General features: G+C 39.6%; 1 protein-coding gene across 2 annotated transcripts in view; it reads right to left on the bottom strand.

Annotated features, from left to right (window-relative positions):
- The window catches only part of PLAC1 (placenta enriched 1), a 212263-nt gene that overhangs the window by 176079 nt on the left and 14271 nt on the right, over positions 1-21913 (bottom strand). Inside the window, exon 1 of one of the 2 annotated variants that reach the window (XM_043896015.1) lies at positions 21609-21669. The exons of the other annotated variant lie outside the window; for it this stretch is intronic. The gene's annotated coding sequence lies outside the window, so the exon portion shown is untranslated. Of the gene's footprint in view, positions 1-21608; positions 21670-21913 lie in introns of those variants that run through there. 2 annotated transcript variants of the gene reach the window in all.

Consider the following 21913-nt stretch of genomic DNA (forward strand, 5'->3'; position numbering starts at 1 on the left):
CTTATGTGGCAATTTTGCAGTGGGTGGGAGAAGCTTTACATATAATTTGTGTGTTACTAATAATGAGATTCAAAGATGGTTTCTTCTGCCTTGGAAAAAAAAAAGGACACGTTTGGCAGCCTACAAACAATAAGCCAGTAGAGGTTTCAGATTTTTTCCACAAGAATAAGATGACTCCAAAATGAGCATGTTTTCCATTTTCCACTCGCTCCAACCCCAGGCAGATGATTTTGAACGTGCACTCTCTTCACACTGGCTTTGAAGAAGTCAGGACTTGCCAGAACTGTGGACTCAAGACGAAAGCCAAGTGCAGATGGAAGTGACTATGGAGAGCAGGCCCAAATTCCCTCAGCAGGGATTACTGAGGAACAAAGCTGGCAGGGTGGGGATTGCAAACAGTCACAGGTGCAGAAAGGCGCAGGGCAATGGATGGGGTGCCGGGGAAGGGCCTTTTTCCACCTTCACATGTGTCAGTTCTCAGGCATATTTACTTAAAAGGGGTCACTGCTGCCTAAATCCAGTTACTGAACTTGTCAATTCAAGGAGACCCCATCACTGAAGGTGGCAGACAGGCCATGATGGAAAGACTGTCCCCCGATAGCTCTGCCCAGGCACCAAGAATACAAGACTGTGGCCACATTGTCTGGAGCACGGAGGACAAAGTACAGGAGATTACTGTGGTCTTGCAACTCTGAGAGGGGGTTTGAACTCTTCAGTAAGAATAAGCAAAGTTTTGGCAATGATTTGGGTGCTGACTTCCTTAAGCGGCCAAATTAGGTTAAAATTGATGACTCCTCTATGTTTCCTCCTGCACTGGAATTCCCAAACTGTGTGCTTTGTTTTGTGTGGATGCTCTGTCAAGGACAACAGGGGCTGGGCCCTCCATTTCTGTTGTCACCTTTGAGCTGTTGCTGTTTACATGTAGCTGTTAAAGTAAAAAAAAAAAAAAAAGAAAGAAAGAAAGAAAGGAAAAAAGAAAAGTGAAGACAGAAGTGAAATGACACAGGTTCCAAATTACGCCACTCTGGGATGGTCACAACAGTGACTTTTTCAGCAAGAAGAAAAATCTCACTCAAGGATTTGAGAGGGAAAAATGCAAAATTAGGGGGCAAAGAGAAGAAAAATCCTACCTAGGAGATGTGAAAAGAAAGGCAATGTATGTGAGACCAGATAACAACTAACTGACTTAAAAAGAAGTCAAAACATTAGGTAATGTGAAATTCTGAGCCTTGACTGTAACATATATTGCATGTTTTTTTTCCTAATTCAGTTTTGTCTGTGTGGCATTCCGGCCAAATGTTCTAACCAAAAGCCCTTGAGGAAAGACTGAACATGAGACAATAGTTCATAATTCAATTCCATCAGCATTCACTGAATGCTTACTACGTGCTCAACATTCTGTTTGGTGCTGTGGGGAATGTGGAGGAAGTAGAAAACACAGTCAGTGCCTATAAGAAGTTGGCCATTTTGCAGGAGAGAGAGGATTTCTAAACATAGGGCAATTAATACAATTAAATTAGAAAATAAAGACATAGTAAAGGGCCAAAAGAAACAGAGTTTAGTGCAAAGATGTATGGTTGAGGCAAGAATGGGCAATTCAACACCACAAAAAAAGCTGAATATAGTAAGGAGAGGGCTACAGGATATCAATATGGTGGACTTCTGGGCTCTAGGAAGAAGGCCAGCCCACATCACATTCTGAAACTGACATTAACAAGAAAAACTCTAACCACTGGTGCTACTAAGATGAGGAAAGTGATGACACCACCCTTATGGCAGAAAGTGAAGAAGAACTAAAAAGCCTCTTGATAAAAGTGAAAGAGGAGAGTGAAAAAGTTGACTTAAAGCTCAACATTCAGAAAAATAAGATCATGGCATCTGGTCCCATCACTTCATGGGAAATAGACAGGGAAACAGTGGAAACAGTGTCAGACTTTATTTTTTTGGGCTCCAAAATCACTGCAGATGGTGACTGCAGCCATAAAATTAAAAGATGCTTACTCCTTGGAAGGAAAGTTATGACCAACCTAGATAGCATATTAAAAAGCAGAGACATTACTTTGCCAACAAAGGTCTGTCTAGTCAAGGCTATGGTTTTTCCAGTGGTCATGTATGGATGTGAGAGTTGGACTGTGAAGAAAGCTGAGCGCCGAAGAATTAAAGCTTTTGAACTGTGGTGTTGGAGAAGACTCTTGAGAGTCCCTTGGACTGCAAGGAGATCCAACCAGTCCATCCTAAAGGAGATAAGTCCTGGGTGTTCATTGGAAGGACTGATGCTGAAGCTGAAACTCCAATACTTGGGCCACCTCATGCGAAGAGGTGACTCACTGGAAAAGACCCTGATGCTGGGAGGGATTGGGGGCAGGAGGAGAAGGGGACGACAGAGGATGAGATGGCTGGATGGCATCACCAACTCGATGGACATGTGTTTGAGTAAACTCCGGGAGTTTGTGATTGACAGGGAGGCCTGGCGTGCTGCGATTCATGGAGTCGCAAAGAGTTGGACATGACTGAGAGACTGAACTGAACTGAACTGAACTGGGTGTCCCAAAATCAACAAGGGACTGTGAGAACAGCTTTTAAAATCTCAACTATAAGGCATCCGTCTGTTAACTTTTGTCACAGAAGTTTTTGGAGTGTGAATCTAGGTATACCTCAGAGATATCGCTGGCTTGATTCGAGACCACCACAACAAAGCAAATACTGCATGCAATAAGGCAAGTCATGCAAACTTTTTCTTGGTTTCCCAGTGCATATAAAAGCTGTGTTTACACTATACTGTATTCTATTAAGTGTACAATAGCACACTTATATCTAAAAAAGCAATGTGCATACCTTAATTAAAAATATTTTATTGCCAATAAATGCTAACCATCATCTGAAATTTCATAGATTGGTAATTTTTTCTTGCAATGGTAACATCAAAGATCACTGATCCCATAACAAACATAATAATAATGAAAAAGTTTGAAATATCGTGAGGATTGCCAAAATGTCATACAGAGATACAAAGGAAGCAAATGCTAGTGGAAAATGGTGCCAATACATCTGTTCGGACTTTCAATTTGTAAAAAATGAAAAATCTACAAAGCACAATAAAATGAGGTCTACTTGATTGAATGAGAGTTGGATAATAAGAAGTTGTCTGTTAGTCTGCAGTACTTTTTATGGAAGTGGACCTAAGTTCTTTGTTCCATCAGAGTGATATATTTTTGGATCAGAACAGAGGAGACACCCAAGTGCTCCCCTTCTTTCCCTCCCTTGGTTATGATTCCCTAAAAAATAGTGGTTCCTTTAAAGACATGCCAGGTGACCCCATTACTGATTACCCATCTCTCCAAGCCTCAGTTTCATGAAATGGGAATACTAATAATATTTACCCTCACTGGATTACTATGAGGAGTATTTGGTAGTACATATGGTGTGCTTAGCACAGGGCCTGCCATAAGACAGGAGCTCAGTGAAAGTTTCTATTGTTTTTGTTGGTCATAAAATTTAGAAAAGGCAGAGGAACCAGAGTTCAACTTGCCAACAGCCGTTGGATCATCAAAAAAGCAAGAGAGTTCCAGAAAAATATCTACTTCTGCTTTATTGACTATGCCAAAGCCTTTGACTGTGTGGATCACAACAAACTGGAAAATTCTTCAAGAGATGGGGATACCAGGCCACCTGACCTGCCTCCTGGGAAATCTGTATGCAGGTCAAGAAGCAACAGTTAGAAATGAACATGGAACAAAAGACTGGTTCCAAATCAGGAAAGGAGTACATCAAGGCTGTATATTGTCACCCTGCTTATTTAACCTATATGAAGAATACATCATGAGAAATGCTGGGATGGATGAAGCACAAGCTGGAATCAAGACTGCTGGGAGAAATGTCAGTCACCTCAGATATGCAAATGACACCATCCTTATGGCAGAAAGTAAAGAAGAACTAAAGAGTCTCTTGATGAAAGTGAAAGAGGAGAGTGAAAAAATTGGCTTAAAACTCAACATTCAGAAAACTAAGATCATAGCATCTGGTCCCATCACTTCATGGCAAGTAGATGGGGAAAACAATGGAAACAGTGACAGACTTTAATTTCTTGGGCTCCAAAATCACTGCAGATTGTGACTCTGGCCATGAAATTAAAAGACACTTGCTTTGTGGAAGAAGAGCTCTGACCAAACTTGACAGCATATTAAAAAGCAGAGACATTACTTTACCAACAAAGGTCCATCTAGTCAAAACTATGGTTTTTCCAATAGTCATGCATGGATGTGAGAATTGGACTGTAAAGAAAGCTGAGCACCAAAGAACTGATGCTTTTGGTTTGCAGATGACATGATCCTCTACATAGAAAACCCTAAAGACTCTACCAGAAAATTACTAGAGCTAATCAATGAATATAGTAAAGTTGCAGGTTATAAAATTAACACACAGAAATCCCTTGCATTCCTATACACTTACAATGAGAAAGCAGAAATTAAGGAAACAATTCCATTCACCATTGCAACAAAAAGAATAAAATACTTAGGAATATATCTACCTAAAGAAACAAAAGACCTATATATAGAAAACTATAAAACACTGGTGAAAGAAATCAAAGAGGACACAAATGATGGAGAAATATACCATGTTCATGGATCTGAAGAATCAATACTGTGAAAATGAGTATACTACCGAAAGTAATCTATAGATTCAATGCAATCCCTATCAAGCTACCAATGGTATTTTTCAGAGAACTAGAACAAATAACAGAGACGGCAATGGCACCCCACTCCAGTATTCTTGCCTGGAAAATCCCATGGATGGAGGAGCCTGGTAGGCTGCAGTCCATGGGGTCGTGAAGAGTCAGACACGGCTGAGTGACTTCACTTCCATGTTTCATTTTCAGGCATTGGAGAAGGAAATGGCAACCCACTCCAGTGTTCTTGCCTGGAGAATCCCAGGGACGGGGGAGCCTGGTGGGCTGCCGTCTATGGGGTCACACAGAGTCAGACATGACTGAAGCAACTTAGCAGCAGCAGAACAAATAATTTCACAATTTGTATGGAAATACAAAAAAAAAAAAAACAAAAAACCTCAAATAGCCAAAGCAATCTTGAGAAAGAAGAATGGAACTGGAGGAATCAAACTGCCTGACTTCAGGCTCTACTAGAAAGCCACAGTCATCAAGACAGTATGGTACTGGCACAAAGACAGAAGTATAGATCAATGGAACAAAATAGAAAGCCCAGAGATAAATCCACGCACCTATGGACACCTTATCTTTGACAAAGATATACAAGAATACCTTTTGACAAAGGTATACAAGAATATACAATGGAGAAAAGACAACCTCTTTAACAAGTGGTCCTGGGAAAACTGGTCAACTACTTGTAAAAGAATGAAACTAGAACACTTTCTAACACCATATACAAAAGTAAACTCAAAATGGATTAAAGATCTAAATGTAAGACCAGAAACTATTAAACTCCTAGAGGAAAACATAAGCAAAACACTCTCCGACATAAACCACAGCAGGATCCTCTATGACCCACCTCCCAGAATATTGGAAATAAAAGAAAAACTAAACAAATGGGACCTAATGAAACTTAAAAGCTTCTGCACATCAAAGGAAATTATAAGCAAGGTGAAAAGACAGCCTTCAGAATGGGAGAAAATAATAGCAAATGAAGCAACAGACAAAGAATTAATCTCAAAAATATACAAGCAACTCCCGCAGCTCAATTCCAGAAAAATAAAAGACCCAATCAAAAAGTGGGCTAAAGAACTAAACAGACATTTCTCCAAGGAAGACATACAGATGGCTAACAAACACATGAAAAGATGCTCCACATCACTCATTGTCAGAGAAATGCAAATCAAAACCACAATGAGGTACCATTTCACACCAGTCAGAATGGCTGCTATCCAGAAGTCTACAAGCAATAAATGCTGGAGAGGGTGTGGATAAAAGGGAACCCTCTTACACTGTCGGTGGGAATGCAAACTAGTACAGCCACTATGGAGAACAGTGTGGAGATTCCTTAAAAAACTGGAAATAGAACTGCCATATGACCCAGCAATCCCACTGCTGGGCATACACACCGAGGAAACCAGAACTGAAAGAGACATGTGCATGCCAATGTTCATCGCAGCACTGTTTATAATAGCCAGGACACAGAAGCAACCTAGATGTCCATCAGCAGACGAATGGATAAGAAAGCTGTGGTACATATACACAATGGAATATTACTCAGCCATTAAAAAGAATACATTTGAATCAGTTTTAATGAGGTGGATGAAACTGGAGCCTATTATACAGAGCGAAGTAAGCCAGAAAGAAAAACACCAATATAGTATACTAATGCATATATATGGAATTTAGAAAGATGGTAATGATAACCCTGTATGTGAGACAGCAAAAGAAACTCAGATATATTGAACAGTCTTTTGGACTCTGTGGGAGAGGGTGAGGGTGGGTTGATATGGGAGAATGGCATTGAAACATGTAAATTATCATATGTGAAATGAATCACCAGTTCAGTTTTGATGGATGATACAGGGTTCTCAGGGCTGGTGCACTGGGATGACCCAGAGGGATGGGATGGGGAAGGAGGTGGGAGGGGGATTCAGGATGGGGAACACATGTACACCCATGGTGGATTCAAGTCAATGTATGCAAAACTGATACAATATTGTAAAGTAAAATTAATTAATTAATTAATTAAAAAAAGAAAACTAAAAAAAAAAAAAGAAGAAGAATTGATGCTTTTGAACTGTGGTGTTGGAGAAGACTCTTGAGTGTCCCTTGGACTGCAAAGAGAACCAAACAGTCCATCCTAAAGGAAATCAGTCCTGAATATTCATTGGAAGGACTGATGCTCAAGCTGAAGCTCCAATACTTTGGCCACCTGATGCAAAGAGCTGACTCGTTGGAAAAGACCCTGATGCTAGGAAAGATTGAAGGCGGAAGGAGAAGAGGATGACAAAGATGAGATGGCTGGATGGCATCACCGACTCAATGGACATGAGTTTGAACAAGCTCCAGGAGATGGTGAAGGACAGGAAAGCCTGGCGTGCTCCATGGGATCACAAAAAGTCAAGTTGAGTGACTGAACTGAGTCATAAAAACCTCCTGATTGCCACTCAAGGCTAGATAAATTAATAGTTAAGAGTTTGGGTTTTGTATATGGGGAAAGAATCTTAAAAAGAGTGGATATATGCCCATGTATAGCAGATTCACTTTGCTGTCCACTTGAAACTAATACAGCATTGTAAATCAACTACACTCCAATAAAAATTTTATAAAAAGGGTTTGGGCTTTGGACTCACATAGAACAGAGTCTAAATACTGTGCTCTATTTACTAGCTATGTAACTTCAGGCAAATTAAGCTATTATTATTATTATTTGTTGTTGTGGCTACTGTTACTACCAACTTGGTCTCCCAGGTACCTCAATACTGGGAAGGGAAGTTAGAGGACATAAGGCTTCCAGGCATTGGAAAGGCATACATTCCATCGTTAATGAATAAACTGGCCTCTGAATTATAATCTCCTCTGAATCTAGTTAAGTGGACTCCAGTTCCCCAGAGTCCCCACTACATGATCTGGGAGTTTCTGGTCTCAGTGACCAGCCAGCTTCTCTTTGTCATCATCTACACCCCCAACAGGAAAGGTTTTGGTTTACAAAACTGGAAGTCCTGAGGCAGGTAGCTTCAGGGCTGATATAACTGTAACCCCAGTTTCTTTTTCCTGCTCTTCTCTGTGTCCTGATATTCTCTCCAAGAGGACTTGATCCTCAAGCTTGAGTGAGATGTTTGTGGCAGTTTCAGACCTCACATCCACACAGGACAACATATTAGAGGGAGAGAGGCTGCTTTCTTAGCAATGAGGAACCCTTCCTCACAGCAAACTTTCCTTCATCTCTCATTAATGTGAACTGGGTCACTCACCCATTTCTACACAAAACCTTGCAGCAAGGTATATCTGAGGTATCCAGCATTACCAAGATTGTTATGACTGATTAGGCTCCACCCACTGAAACTGGAAGCAGTTCTCAAAACTATACTTGTGCTAAACAACGTGATGGTCGGATATAAAATTGTAATGGCCACCACCTTAAGTGTAGGATATCCATGCTCCTTAAGCTGGAGATAATGAAAAATAACCCTACGCTGAGTAATTGGCCACTCCTGAAACACCAGCTGAAGTTAAGTTCTACCCCAGTGACCTCTTTGGAACTATAGTCATATCCGGAGTAACAGGAATGTCACTGCCTGGAAAAACAGGGTCCTTTTCTAAAATGGGCTTTCCCTTCTGGCCAGACTCCTTGGTCCATAACTGCAGTTGATAGGATCTTTGGGAGAGGTTTCCTTGGCCTTTTGTTTGAATGTTGTGCCCCCTTTATGATTCTATATGTGAAGAGGAAACCAGCCCTTTCCAGCGATGTCAGGACCCTGATTAATGCCTCAGTAGCAAGCATGACCCAAACCCCAGAGAGTCTGGTTCCTTCCTTTCCCAGAAGGAAGCTAATGTAGTTCTCTTTTGTTTGAAGGTGTTGGGTGAAAAAAACACACTAGCTGCAGCTTCAGAGGGAGGTAAGGAGGCCTGAAAATCTGTTCTCCTCCTTACCCCTCTACAGTTTGTGTTGAATATAACATGAATCAATTGGAGAAACTAAGATTCGTCCAAGCTGAGATTGAAGGTGCCATCCATTGATGGGCCAGGCTAAACTTGCCGAGTTCAGGGTGATATCCAGTTCCGGATGGTATGTGACCATAGGCCTGCCTGTGACTCAGGGTCCAGTTCCCATCACCGGCTTCCTCCTTGCCCTGTTCTTAATTTTTCAAAACTCCCATTCCTCTTGCAGAACAGTTTCGGTTCCTTGCCTGACCTCTGTCTGGTATCCCCGGGCAGGTTGCCTTTTCGGCCGTCTAGGCCGGCAGGCTGCCTGATTGTCCCAAGAGACAGGAAGACACCCTTTACATCTTTTCAGTTTGGGTTCATTTTTACTGCCTCTCTGGAGTTAACATAAAGGACTTTAAAAACATCTCAGTAAATGCAGATGTAAGGGCTAGATAGGATTGTGGTCACCTTGGCCCTCATTTTTCTTGCTGCTCACAGAGTAGGAAAATTCAGTGCTGTTTTTGGACTTGACCCAATACCTTTTCTATCCAGAAAGCCAATAACTCACTCTCAGAGTGACTTGTTTGGCTGTGCTGGCTATATCACGTATCATATATTATAGATGATATATCACAGTCATTGGCAAAGCTAACTAATGCCCAAACTCCACTCCCAGATCCCAGCACTGACTGCCAGAGGTAACCAGACATACACATTAGTGAGTCATGGTGGGCTGTTAAACCAATCTGCATTATTTGAGGTGAAAGTGTGGAAGCGAATAGACTTCCAAGTTTCTTGGATTAGTATCAGTATGATTTCTTTTGGACTGTAAATACTTTGAAAGATTGTATTTTCTACATTACTTGGAATTTGTTTTTCAAATCTAGTGAATATTGTGTACAGAACATTGTGCTCAATGTTCAAGGGACTACAAGGGTTCTCATAAGGAATATGTGCTATATGCTTTGGAAAAATTATAAACAATCCAAGGTAATATATACTAGGTCACAAGGAACGGTATAGAGCAAGGCTGTAAGCACAGAAGCATGGGGGACTTTGTCCTTAGTTGATGTATAACAGCTTAAACTCATTTCTAAGCATTACCCTTGGGCCTCTTCACTTAGGACAATAACATACTCTGGGAGAGGTGGGGTGGAACACTGCTGACCACCTAGAGTTAAATGAAACCTCTCATTAACCCATGGCTAACCTGCACCAAGAACTCCCTGTTTATTTTCTTGCTTCCTGTGGCTAAATGTGGCTTATCTGGGAGGCCCAAAGAGTGTCTGTCCAGTGAGTAATATGACAGTTTGCATTCTTTTGTTTTTTTTTTCTTTTTGTGGTCAAAGGCAGACTTTATTATTTTTAATCAAACTTTTTAGTTTGTATTGGAGTATAGCTGATTAACAATGGTATGATAGTTTTAGGTGAACAGCAAAGGGACTCAGCCATATATATACATGTATCCATTCTCCCCCAAACTCTCTTCCCACCCAGGCTGCCACATAACACTGCTTGCATTCTGATGGGGAAGGGAAGATAAACGCTTAAGGCCGTGGGGATGGTGGTGACCTGACCTTCCCGGGAAACGCCTTCCTATATTTCAAGTTGCCTGGTCACTCAGCTTAATGATTTTGAAAGAAGATATTATTTTGTTCAGTGGCCTGTAGTGAAGTTTATACTCTGTCAGGGAAGAGAAAATAAATGTCTGTGGGAGTGGGAAAATAGTAGGGACTTCCTTGGGAAATTCTCTGCTGGTCAGTCAGCTTATTAATTTTTAAGAGACGTTAAGGGGTCAGAAAGAGAACCCTGGCCTGAAAGTTAGGAAGTGCACCTTGGGGTGGGCCCATCAGCAGAGAGAGGGAGAACATCAGCCATCAGGAGTCCACAAGGAGCATTTATAATGAAGAGAATGACACAAATGTCACATTTTAGACTTCTTAACATTTTTAAAAGCACTTTTACATCTGCTACTACAAAATCCTAGAATCTTATGAGTGGGAAAGGACTTAAGGAATTACGCAGCATGGCCCCCCACCCAGGCAAGACTCTCACCACCATGATCTCTCTCATTTGATGTTCCAAGAAGCCCTCTGCAGAAGCCAGCTTACCAAGTAGCACCATCTTCATCTTATAGGAAGACCAGCTAAGGACTTGTGGTGTTGGAGAAGACTCTTGAGAGTCCCTTGGACTGCAAAGAGATCAAACCAGTCAATCCTAAAGGATATCAGTTCTGAATATCCATTAGAAGGACTGATGCTGAAACTTCAATACTTTGGTCACCTGATGTGAAGAGTCGACTTGGTGGAAAAGACCTTGATGCTGAGAAAGATTGAAGGTGGGAGAAGGGGACAACAGAGGATGAGATGGTTGGATGGTATCACTGACTCAATGGACGTGGGTTTGAGCAAGCTCCAGGAGATGGTGAAGGACAGGGAAGCCTGGCATGCTGCATTCCACGGGGTCACAAAAAGTTAGACGCGACTGAGCGACTGAACAACAACTAAGGACTTAGTTTCAGGCCAAGATAATTCATTCAATTCATGACAAAACTGGCTTTAGACACACTAGTCCAGGGTTCTTTCCATGCTATCACATATCTCTTTATTTAAGAGGACATGTTCTAGTCACCCTTCTGGCCTTTACTAAGTACCTAATTGCTATCAAACTGCTTTAGCAGCTTCAAGTTTGTTATCTCAACTGGAGTCCAAGATCTTTGTGGGCCAAATCTCATACTGTCTTTGAATCTCCATCCTCTTCCCATCTTACCCCAGTGTTAGGGGTTCTTGGAAGATAACTAACAAATGCCTGAATGAACAGATTAAAATTCTAGAATTTCTGATTCCTTACACCTTGAGGCACACCAGGTTCTACTTTCCATGATTTTGTTCCCATCTTTGGAAATTTCATTTGGTTGGAGCTTGTGTGTGTGTGTGTGTTAGTCACTTAGTTTTGTCCAACTCTTTGCGGCCCCAAGGACTGTAGCCCAGCAGGCTCTTCTGTCCATGGGATTTCCCAAGCAAGAATACTGGAGTGGGTAGCCATTTCCTTTTCCAGGGGATCTTCCTAATCCAGGTATCGAACCTGGGCCTCCTGCATTGTAGACAGATTCCTTACTGTCTGAGCCACCAGGGAAGGGTTCTCATCTTTGGAAATTTCATTTGGTTGGAGCTACTGAGGTTGCTTAGGCAGGTTGACATACTCTGGTATCAGGATTTATATGAGGGAATGTTTCATATGGCAGATTCTCTGTCTCGATGGATAAAACAACTGACAAGTCAATGGCCTAGGTGTAATATTGGCAAGCTGAGGATTCAATATATGTTTTATTTCTCCTTAAAGCCTTGGCTGGAACTCTACAGAATGGAGAGGTCATGTTGTCCATTTCTGGCCACTGGAATGTATTAAATGAGACACATTGTGCTCATTTTTTTAGTGTTAGAGGAGGAGTTCTGATGAGTGTTATTAGTCATGGGCTTTTGACATAAACTAGCCTTTCCCAAGAGTGTTAGGCTGCAACAAAAACAAGAATTAAAGACTTACTTGGAAACATCCACAGGGTTGACTAGTTAGCCAAAGTGCACACTTTTTTTCTGAAGCTAAAATTTTATGCTTGGTGATTTCCATTTTAAAACCAAGTTTTTAAACTGCTGTCTACATCTGTCTGTACTTTGACTTTAAAAAAAAACCTCTTTGGTTCATAATTCTTTTGATGCTGTTGACATACAGAAAGACTCTAGCTGATCAGTTTCTATTCCTATCTGCTCATTCCTTTAATTTTTATCCTTTCCCACAAATAAGATCTATATTGCAATAAGCATCTCCTTTGCCCCTAGGACATCTGGAAAAGGTGTTAATCAACTAGACATTGATTTGCACAGTGCTATAATTTTTATAGCTATGAGGAAGCCTCCCGCCACCTTTACCCCTATACTAGCGATGGGTGAACTACCCACAAACTCTTTCATGAGAAGAACAAGCAATGGAACCTGGCCGATCACCTAATAACCAAACACCACCTGGGCAGAAGGAGCCCAACAGGTCTAGCGAAATTCTTTCAAATATATTTTATACTATCAAGGCTTAAACTCACACACACACACAAAAAAAAAAAAAACCAATGAAATTTATCAGGAAACATTTATGGTAGAGTAATAGAGCTGCTGAGATACACTTAAACATAACTTCCAAAGCTTAAACTGCATGATAATCTTTTCCAGATCCTTTTAGCTCATTTCTTATTCCAAAAAGAACCTTATATGGAATTGCACACACTTGGCCCAGTACAAATTTCACCATATTGAGCCCCTTAGACTTGGCCCACCACTAATTCATACTGTCAACTACAGCTTGGCTCTCATCACTGCCCAGTTGTTCCTTATATACCTTACACTGTGAATATTCCAGTCTTTCTCTTCAGGTCCCCAAGTCCTCTTTATCCCAACACCCCCATTCTTAGTAGATGAGCTTGAGAAAGGTTGCTGAAAAAATTGAAGCTATGGGTATAACTCCCTTAGCTACTGGAGATGTGAGATGATTCTTTTTCTTAGTACTCTCTAAATTATTCTCTCCCTCTCTGCTGTAGAACTCACCCTTTCCTACCTTTCTACTCCCACATTTATCCTCTCCCTCAAAACTTGCACGGTCTTGTATGGTAGCCACTAGCCATGTGTGGCTATTTGAATTTAAATGAATTAAAATCAAATGAAACTAAAAATTCAGTTCCACAATCACACTAGCCACATTTCAAGTGCTTGATAGCCATGTGAGATTACCTGATGGGACAATGCAGATGCAGAACACTTCCATCACTGTGGAAAGTTCTATTGGATAGCAGTACTCAATAGGATCCTCTGATTTCTCACTTGTCCCATGGGCTGTTCAATCTCATCATTAACAGCAGTAACAACTACCCTACCAGTGACCTTCCTCTCCTTGTTGCTACCAGTATCTAAATGCTGCAAACTTTTAGAATAAAAACTTCCTTCCATGCCTGCATTGCTTTCTTGGTCCTCGGCAATCTGGCTTCTGTACCTTCTTTATAGCTAAGAAGCCACCAAAGACGTTTGGGGTATCCTCCACCATTTCCCCCCCAGTCATTACCATCTAAAACTTCTCCTCTCTAAAGAGGACTGTTTCTCCCACCTCTTGTCCCTAGTACATCCCACTGCCTAAGAAGTGTTGCTTAGGTGAGACAATGAGCTTCCCTCCTTGATCATTCACTCCCAGATTCTTCTTATGTCTCCCTCATGTCCTGAAAGCCCAGTCCTCTGCTTTTCTTCTGCCAGCTCCTCTCTGGTGAATTCATCTTCCCTTATTTGCCTTTCACTATCTTCTCTATGGGCTTCCCTGGTCTCTCAGACAGTAAAGAATCTGCCTGCCATGCGGGAGACCTGGGTTTGATCACTGGGTTGTAAAGATCCCCTGGAGGAGGGTATGGTAACACACTCCAGTATTCTTGCCTGGGGAATCCTCACAGACAGAGGAGCCTGGCGGGCTACAGTCCATGGGGAAGCAAAGTGTCGGACACGAAGAGATGAGCGACTAAGCACATCTTCTCTATGAAAATGGGTCTCAATCTCATGGCTTAAGATGGATAATTCCTTACCTACCTGACTGGCATTACTGGAAGAGAGGCAAGAATAAGTGTTTGTATTAACAATGAAGGCAGAAAAACTATCTCCTCATCCCAGTTAATTCCCATGTCCCTCGCAACACTGGGCAAGTGCAGAATCAGGGACTGAAGAGAGCAGAAACAAAGACTGCAAAAGGAAGACATGGAAACACTCTGGTCAAAAGAACTCTGTCTATATAACAATTCTGCCATATTCTTTTCTTATAACCAGTGTCAAAACCTCAGGATGATATAGAAGTTCTTTTTCCTTTTGATTCCTTCCTCTCTCTTCTCTTTTTTCTTTTGGAGCGAAGAGTAGGTTAGTAACCTCCACCTTGCCTTTTCATAGCAAACTCCACAACAGTTGCAGATCAAAATGGAAAACCAGTCATTTGCAACAAGGCATGAGCCTGCAGTAAGCCCACAGCAAATTATAGCCTGGTGTTTTGTGAAGGAAGTTGACAGGACAACACTTCCTTCCCTGCTCAAAATGAATGCATAAAATACACTCTGGCCTTTAACAGCATCTGATGTCTATAACTAACATGAAGAGAATGTCAGAATGTTTCTTCTCCCTCTGGCTTTTTTTCCTTTCAGCAGACACATTGCTCTGCTGATAAGAAAGTGAAGAAAGTGAATAGATAGGAATGTATAACTTACACAATCAAAGAAAAATTAAAGTAATGCAGACATCATAGTGCAAAGTGCTTGATTTAGTTACACTTAATTTAAAGACCACCAGGTCCTGACCAATGCTCTTCCTGCCCTTCCCCAGCTTTACTGAGGTACATGTGACAAATAAAATTGCAATGTATTTAAAGTGTACAACATAATGATTTGGTACATGTAGGCACAGTGAGATGATTACACAATCAAGTTAATGAACAATAAACACATCCATCACCTCACATAATTCCTTTTTTTTCCTGGCAAGAATGCTTACAATCTCCTCTTTGGCAAATTTTAAGTACACAACACAGTATTATTAACTATAGTCACCAGGCTGTACATTAGATCCTCAGAACTTACTCATCTTTTAACTGGAAGTATGTACCCTTTGACCAACACCTCCCCATTTCCCCCAACCTCTCACAAACACCATTCTACTCTCTCTATCAGTTTGACTTCTTTTTTTAGATCCCACACATAAGTGATGCCATACGGTATTTCTCTTTCTTTGTCTCCTGACCAATGCTCTTGACATGTAAACTCAGCATGCAAAATCCACAAGTGAAGTTAAAATACTCGAAAGCAGGAGAAATTTACACTGGGTAGTCCCCAAACTCAGTGGTCTTTGACAGCTACAAGGTCAAGGCAGTTTTTCAAAGTGATTATACAAAATTTGCATATAACAGAAAAAAAGAATTTTTAAGAGGGCATTCAGTTATATTTGAGGTAATCAAAGTAGCAAAAATAATCTCCAAAGTCAGCATTTACTAGGCAAGTTGGGTTAAAATGATATAAAAAGCAAATCGTTTGGGCCAGTACATCTGCCTTTCTTGCACTTGAAGAAAATTTGAAGATGAAGAAACTGTCTTAAAAAAAAAAGAAAAGCCTCCTTTCCCACCGCCTTCTGCCAAACAGATTCTGTTGCTAGGTAAACAGAAGCTACCAACAATTTATGTACCAATATATATAGCAAATTATAGCTGAGAGGAAGCCTGCTAGCTTATGAAACAGATGGTAATTTGTTGTGACTCAAGAAAGAACAGGGTTTTGCCATGATGAACCCCTGCTAGTCTCTGACAATTTCCCAGCCTAATAAACACTCTGACTTTGTATGTTATGAAGTTGGATGAGAGTGGGATAATGTAAAAAAAGAAAGGAACAATCGGAAGGAATGGCAGAGACGATGCTCTTTGAGAGTAGAAATTATGGGTTTTAAACTTTGTGTGTAAATATGTGATAACAGTAGAAAGTAAACCAACACAGCTTGTAATATATCCCCTAGACTTGCCATCTGGGTTGAAGTCAAATTGAACAAGCCCAAGAACACCAACTCCACTTCTCTAGCACTATGACAAATTTCAGAAAGACTGGTCAAGCAATCAGAAGCAGGAGCAAGAAGGTGTAATCTTCTGTGAACCTCTGTAACTAGAGAATATATCCATGCTTATTAAAATTGTGTCAAAAGAAATGTTGGCAAGTTAAGGCCCTTGCAGCTCACATCTCTCATCCAAACTAAATTAGTGTTTGTTTAACAAGCAACTGGTTCACAACTGGACTTCAACTGTCTCCCCACATCCTGGAACAAACTGTTGAACCAGACTCAGATCCACACTGACATCTGCAGGTAATCAAAACAGGACTTCTAAGAACTGATTTCAAGATGCAGATTCTTAAACTATTCACCACAGCAGTGTGAGAACCCATGAAGCCTAAATACCCTGGAAGATGATTTCTTTAAAAAATACTCTCAATGTTTAAGTGCTTTCATAGACTAAAATATATTATATATAGAGTGTTAACTCAATTATCTAGAAAAACCCCACAAACATATAGTTATTTCCACCTGGTGTAATTATGGTGATTTTCATTTTCACTTGAAATTTTGTCTTCTGTTTCCCATTACTTTTCAGGTATTCTCCAGTGAGTGTATAGTCCTTTTACAATAAGCTATTGAAAGGCTGCTACCTCACTTTTAACCTCAAACCCCTAGTTGTCCCAGTTCAATTTGTATTCATATTCATCAAAGCCTTAAAAAAAAGCCCTGCAAAATGTTTTTCTGTTCTAAACTGCTGCTAATCAGCATGCTTATTTACATAGGCTATCAAAACTCCTAAAGATGCACGAAGATAAGGACAAAGCAGATCTGTAGATTTTTCTATAGTGTCTTTCAACTGAGCAAAATTTCAAAGTAATATTTATTGCATCAATTTATAATTACTGTGTTAGAGAAAACAAGATCTATTTTTAAGACTGTCTGGCGGGGGGGGGGAGCTGTTTTTCTGGGCTTGTAAAATCAAGTGACTCATTAAAGTTCTGAGATAAAAAATCAACATTTGAACATCTTATTCTACAAGTTGAAAATTAACTGTAATGGAAAAATATACCCAGAATTTCTAGTGGTAGAAAAAAAAAGACAACTGCTTAAGGGCTTGTTAACAAATTCGATCAATAGGCACTCAGAAACATGCAGACCTTTAACTTTCAAGTGTGTTATATTTCAAACATTTATTGATATATTCATTTTTTGGTGCCTGGAATGTATTTTCTTGAGGAATCAAAGTTATGATGGTTACAGTCCCAAATCAATTCACAAGAGTAAAGTTAAAATACTGTAGTTCTGCAACAAAATTGTTAGTAGTCTTAGTAATAAGATCACAAAAATGTTGGAATGATTTCATTGATAAATTATTTTTCAATTTCCTTATTGTGGTACATGAGAGAATACTTATAGCAAGATATGAAAGCCAGACTTTTTCTAGCACTTTAGATGTTAACATTTAAGTTTCCTTTAAAACTTGCCACATTTAAGTTTTTTTTATTTTATGCTATTGGCCATACTTAAAGTTTTACTTTAGTTGACAAATAGACACAAGAGGGAAATTAAGGAGAAAAATTTGGAAAGGAATTTTGATATGGAAACAAAAGAGGAGAGAGGGAACTAAAGAAAACATAGAGGTTGCCTCCATTTTATTCATTCATTTATTCATTCATTCGTTTGACTATTAAGTGGCAGGCCCCATTGGTAAATATAAGGATCCAGTAGTTCATTCATTCATTCATTCACCCCCCTCCCCAAATGACCCAGAGAGTCAAGTAGACTACATATTTCTTAAAAAAGCATATTTGCATCTCTCAGCTGGTAAAGAATCTGCCTGCAATGCGGGAGACTTGGGTTTGATCCCTGGGTTGGGAAGATCCCCTGGAGAAGGGAAAGGCTACCCACTCCTGTATCCTGGCCTGGAGAATTCCATGGACTGTATAGGCCATGGGGTCACAAAGAGTCCTGACTGAGTGACTTTCACTTTCACTTTACTGTGTATGAAGTTGAGTATCTTTTCCTATATTTAAGGGTCATTTGTTTATTTTCTTCTATGAACTGTGTCTTCATATTTTTGCCCATTTTCCTCTTGTGATTTTTAGCCTTTCCATCCCTATGGAATTTAAGACTTCTTTATATATATATATATATATATATTTGGGAGATTAGCCCTTTAGATAAGTATTTCTCCCAGTTTTGTTGTGTTTCTTTTGACCATGGTTTTTTCCCCCATGCAACAGGTTTCCATTTTTTGTAGTTGAAATTATCCATCTTTTTCATTGTATCTGGATTTGGAGGCATACTTAGGAAGACTTTCTCCACATCCAGGAGAAACTCATAAAGGAATTCATCCATGTTTTCTTACAGTACTTACATGGTTTAATCTCTTACATTTAGGTCTATTTGGAGTTTATTCCAGTGTACAATGTAAGGCTTTACTATATGTTAACATTTCATATATACTTGGGTCTATTTCTGGAGTTTTTGCTTCGTTCCAATGATCTGTCTGTTCATGCAACAGTATAATAAAATAAAGGTAATGGGTTATAACACATTGATATGCAAAAAAGGGGGCAGATTTCTTTACAGAAGAATGCTAGCTAACAAATATGGAAGGAATGACAAAATTAGTAAAATATTTTGCAGCCACCATCTTAAAAACTGACCCAGGTAGGTATCACTAATGAATGCTGAAACTATTGGGTGAAAGTTGTTGGGGAACAGGACATGTACATGGTCACATCTACTTTTTAAATACTAAGTTAGCATTAATTACAAAGGGGGAAATGTACTTTTACAGTGGACAAATCTGGAGAACACTACCTTGACTGAGTGATCAAATTTGGCATCACCAATGGGACAACTGACATCATGTACCTCCTGATGTGATGCAATGAGAATCATCTATGTAGTATTCCTGCCAAAAAGGTTTAACTAATCTAATGTTTAACTGAACCTAATGATGAGGAGACAATCTGACAAATCCAAATTACAGGACCTTATACAAGACAACTGGCCCAGGGTCTCTGAAATGAATATTTCATAAAAGATGAAAAAAAGTGGGGGAGCTGTTCTATTCTAAAGAAAACTAAAGAAACATGACAACTAAATGAATTTGCTTGAACTTTGACCCTGAATTTTGAATCCTTGATTGAAAAAATTTGATAAAATAATATTATTTAATTCACAGTCCATATTCAAACTTCCCAAGTGGTCTCAATAATTTCTTTTTGATAAGCTGAGCCTGGTCTTGAACAGCAGAACCACCCAGGTTACCCATAGACTCATGAGAATAAATGAACTATTTTAAGTCACTAAGGTTTCAGGGGGAAGGAGGGGGAGATTACACAGTAATAGCTCATACAAATATGCTATTATATGTGTAAATTTTTGGAAAAAGGAATATATTGATGAATTTGTTTGCATATATGCAAACTTTCCCTATAGGGATACACAATAAAATAAAAACACAGTTGCTGTGGGGAAGAGGAGCTATGGTGGCTGGGGGATGAAGACAGGAGAAAGACTTTTCATTGTCCACCCTTTTGTACCTGTAGAATTTTTAAACATATTATCTTTTAACGTATTATCTTTTCAAAAGGAACATAATAAACAAAATGCACATACCCTTTGACTCAATAATTTATCACTTCTAAGACTCTCTCCTGCAGAAATACTTACAGAAACAAAAATAATATTATTTGTGTATACCAATAAATTATAAAGAACTTAAATGACCATCAGTTAAAGGTTAATTAAATAAATTATGGAATGTTCTTACATGGGAATACTACACAATTACTAAAAATGAACCCATAAATCATCATCCTGGTCAACATAGAAAATTAAAGAAATTCTGAAGCACTCTCTAATGTCTCTGTCTAGCCATTCACCCCCTTATAAGTTACTACAAACTGAATAAACCCATATAGCCATCACCTAGATCACACAGAACATTCCAGAACACTTGAGGTGCCCTGAATGCCCACTTCTAGCCACTTGCCCTCCATGAATGATCACAAATAAAACCATGTAACCATCACCCAGGTCACACAGAACATGCCAGAACATTCCACAGACCATCCAGTTGTAATAATTCATCAAGCTGAACACTTTTTTCTATGTATGTTATACTTCAATAAAAAGTTATAAAATATGCACATGTCTGTTATAAGCATGTTCACACACACACATACACACACACACATATATATATAAAGAGGTAATTAGGCATACAAATCAAACTATAAGTGAAAAGACTGGGGGGGCATTTATTTACTTTGCATACTTCTATAAGATTTAAACTGTTTATAATGAACTTTTCCCCTCATAATTTATAATTTTTAAATGAATGAAGAAAAAAACTTCTTAAAAAAAGAAAATAATTTAAAACACTACTACGAAATGTTAATTTTGTCTTAGAGGAGGAAATATTCATTAGGATTATAAATCGTAGAATCTTGACCCACTACTTACAACAGCCACAGTTCCCCACTCCTCTCAATCCAACCCCATAGGTTCCAGAGAAAGATAAATGCCTGAAGAATAGATTCAAACAAATAAACCCTTTACTAGTTCCGTCTTTCACCTCAAACTTCAGTGTAGTCACCAAAAGGATTACACTAAACTTCCTTTTGCCCAAAGCAAGTAGACCTCAGTGACCCAGTCTAGAAGCTTCTTTCTCTGAGGGCAACATTCTGATTTTAGCTTTGGAGCACTCACCTCTACTTCAGTCAGAAGAGATCATTAAGGAAAAAAACTGAAGGAAAATCACATCTAGGCCAGGCAAGAAACCATTTAGCGTGACCAATTGGTCCCAGTTTGCCCAGGATTTTCCTTGCCTTAGCAATGAAAGTCCCCAGAAAACCACTCAGTTCCAAGCAAACCAGGACCTAGGAAATCAGGCCTCAAGCACTCTTTAGGTTTCTTCTCCCAGAACCCCAGTTAAGTTCCCCTTAGGGTGGAGAGAGAAGTGAGAGGGAAATAGACAGGCAAGAGACCAAGGTGAGAGGGAGGTATCTTCTCAGAAGCTACAGAAGTGCCCGACTTCTCTTACCACACTTCATAGAAGAGTGAACAGAATAAGAATCCCAGAAGAGGCTCCAAAGAGGGACCCCAAAGAGCATCTTCTGCAGATTCATTAGAGTTTAACCTCTTCATACCAACAATTCCATACATCACTGTGACCCAATCCATTCCTGGATCTAAGTTCTGATTTATGATTTTACTTTGATGTTTCTTTAAGTGAACTCACTTTTTCTTTGTTATATTTATCTTTAAAATACATGTCTTTAAAAATATTATTTGCTAAGTTTATGTTAACTGAAATCTTCACATTGCTTTCATAAATGGAAAGTTGGTATCACATGCCACAAACAGAAGGTCTATATTAGGTATATATGAATAATTATTACCTAAGCGGAGTACTCCTTGATGAAGATTCCTCATTCAAGTTTTCCTTGGGAATGCCTGGAAGACAAGAAGCTTGATGCTCCTCCTAGAGGTGAGAGTGTGTGGTTAACACTACCTTAGGAGTTTCTTCTGGCTCTTTCTATAGGTTAATCCTTCCCCTTACCCCCACTCCTATGACTTTCTTTCATCTCCCTCTACAGGTTGAAGTGATTTTCTTACAGCTCCCTCTGTGGGTTAGAGGTGGGGGGGTGGTTATCATGCAACAAAATTTTATTGAGTGACTATTATGTTTTAGAAACAGCACTGA

Source organism: Cervus elaphus, chromosome X (assembly GCF_910594005.1).
Source record: "Cervus elaphus chromosome X, mCerEla1.1, whole genome shotgun sequence".
In the NCBI taxonomy this organism is placed as follows: Eukaryota; Metazoa; Chordata; class Mammalia; order Artiodactyla; family Cervidae; genus Cervus; species Cervus elaphus.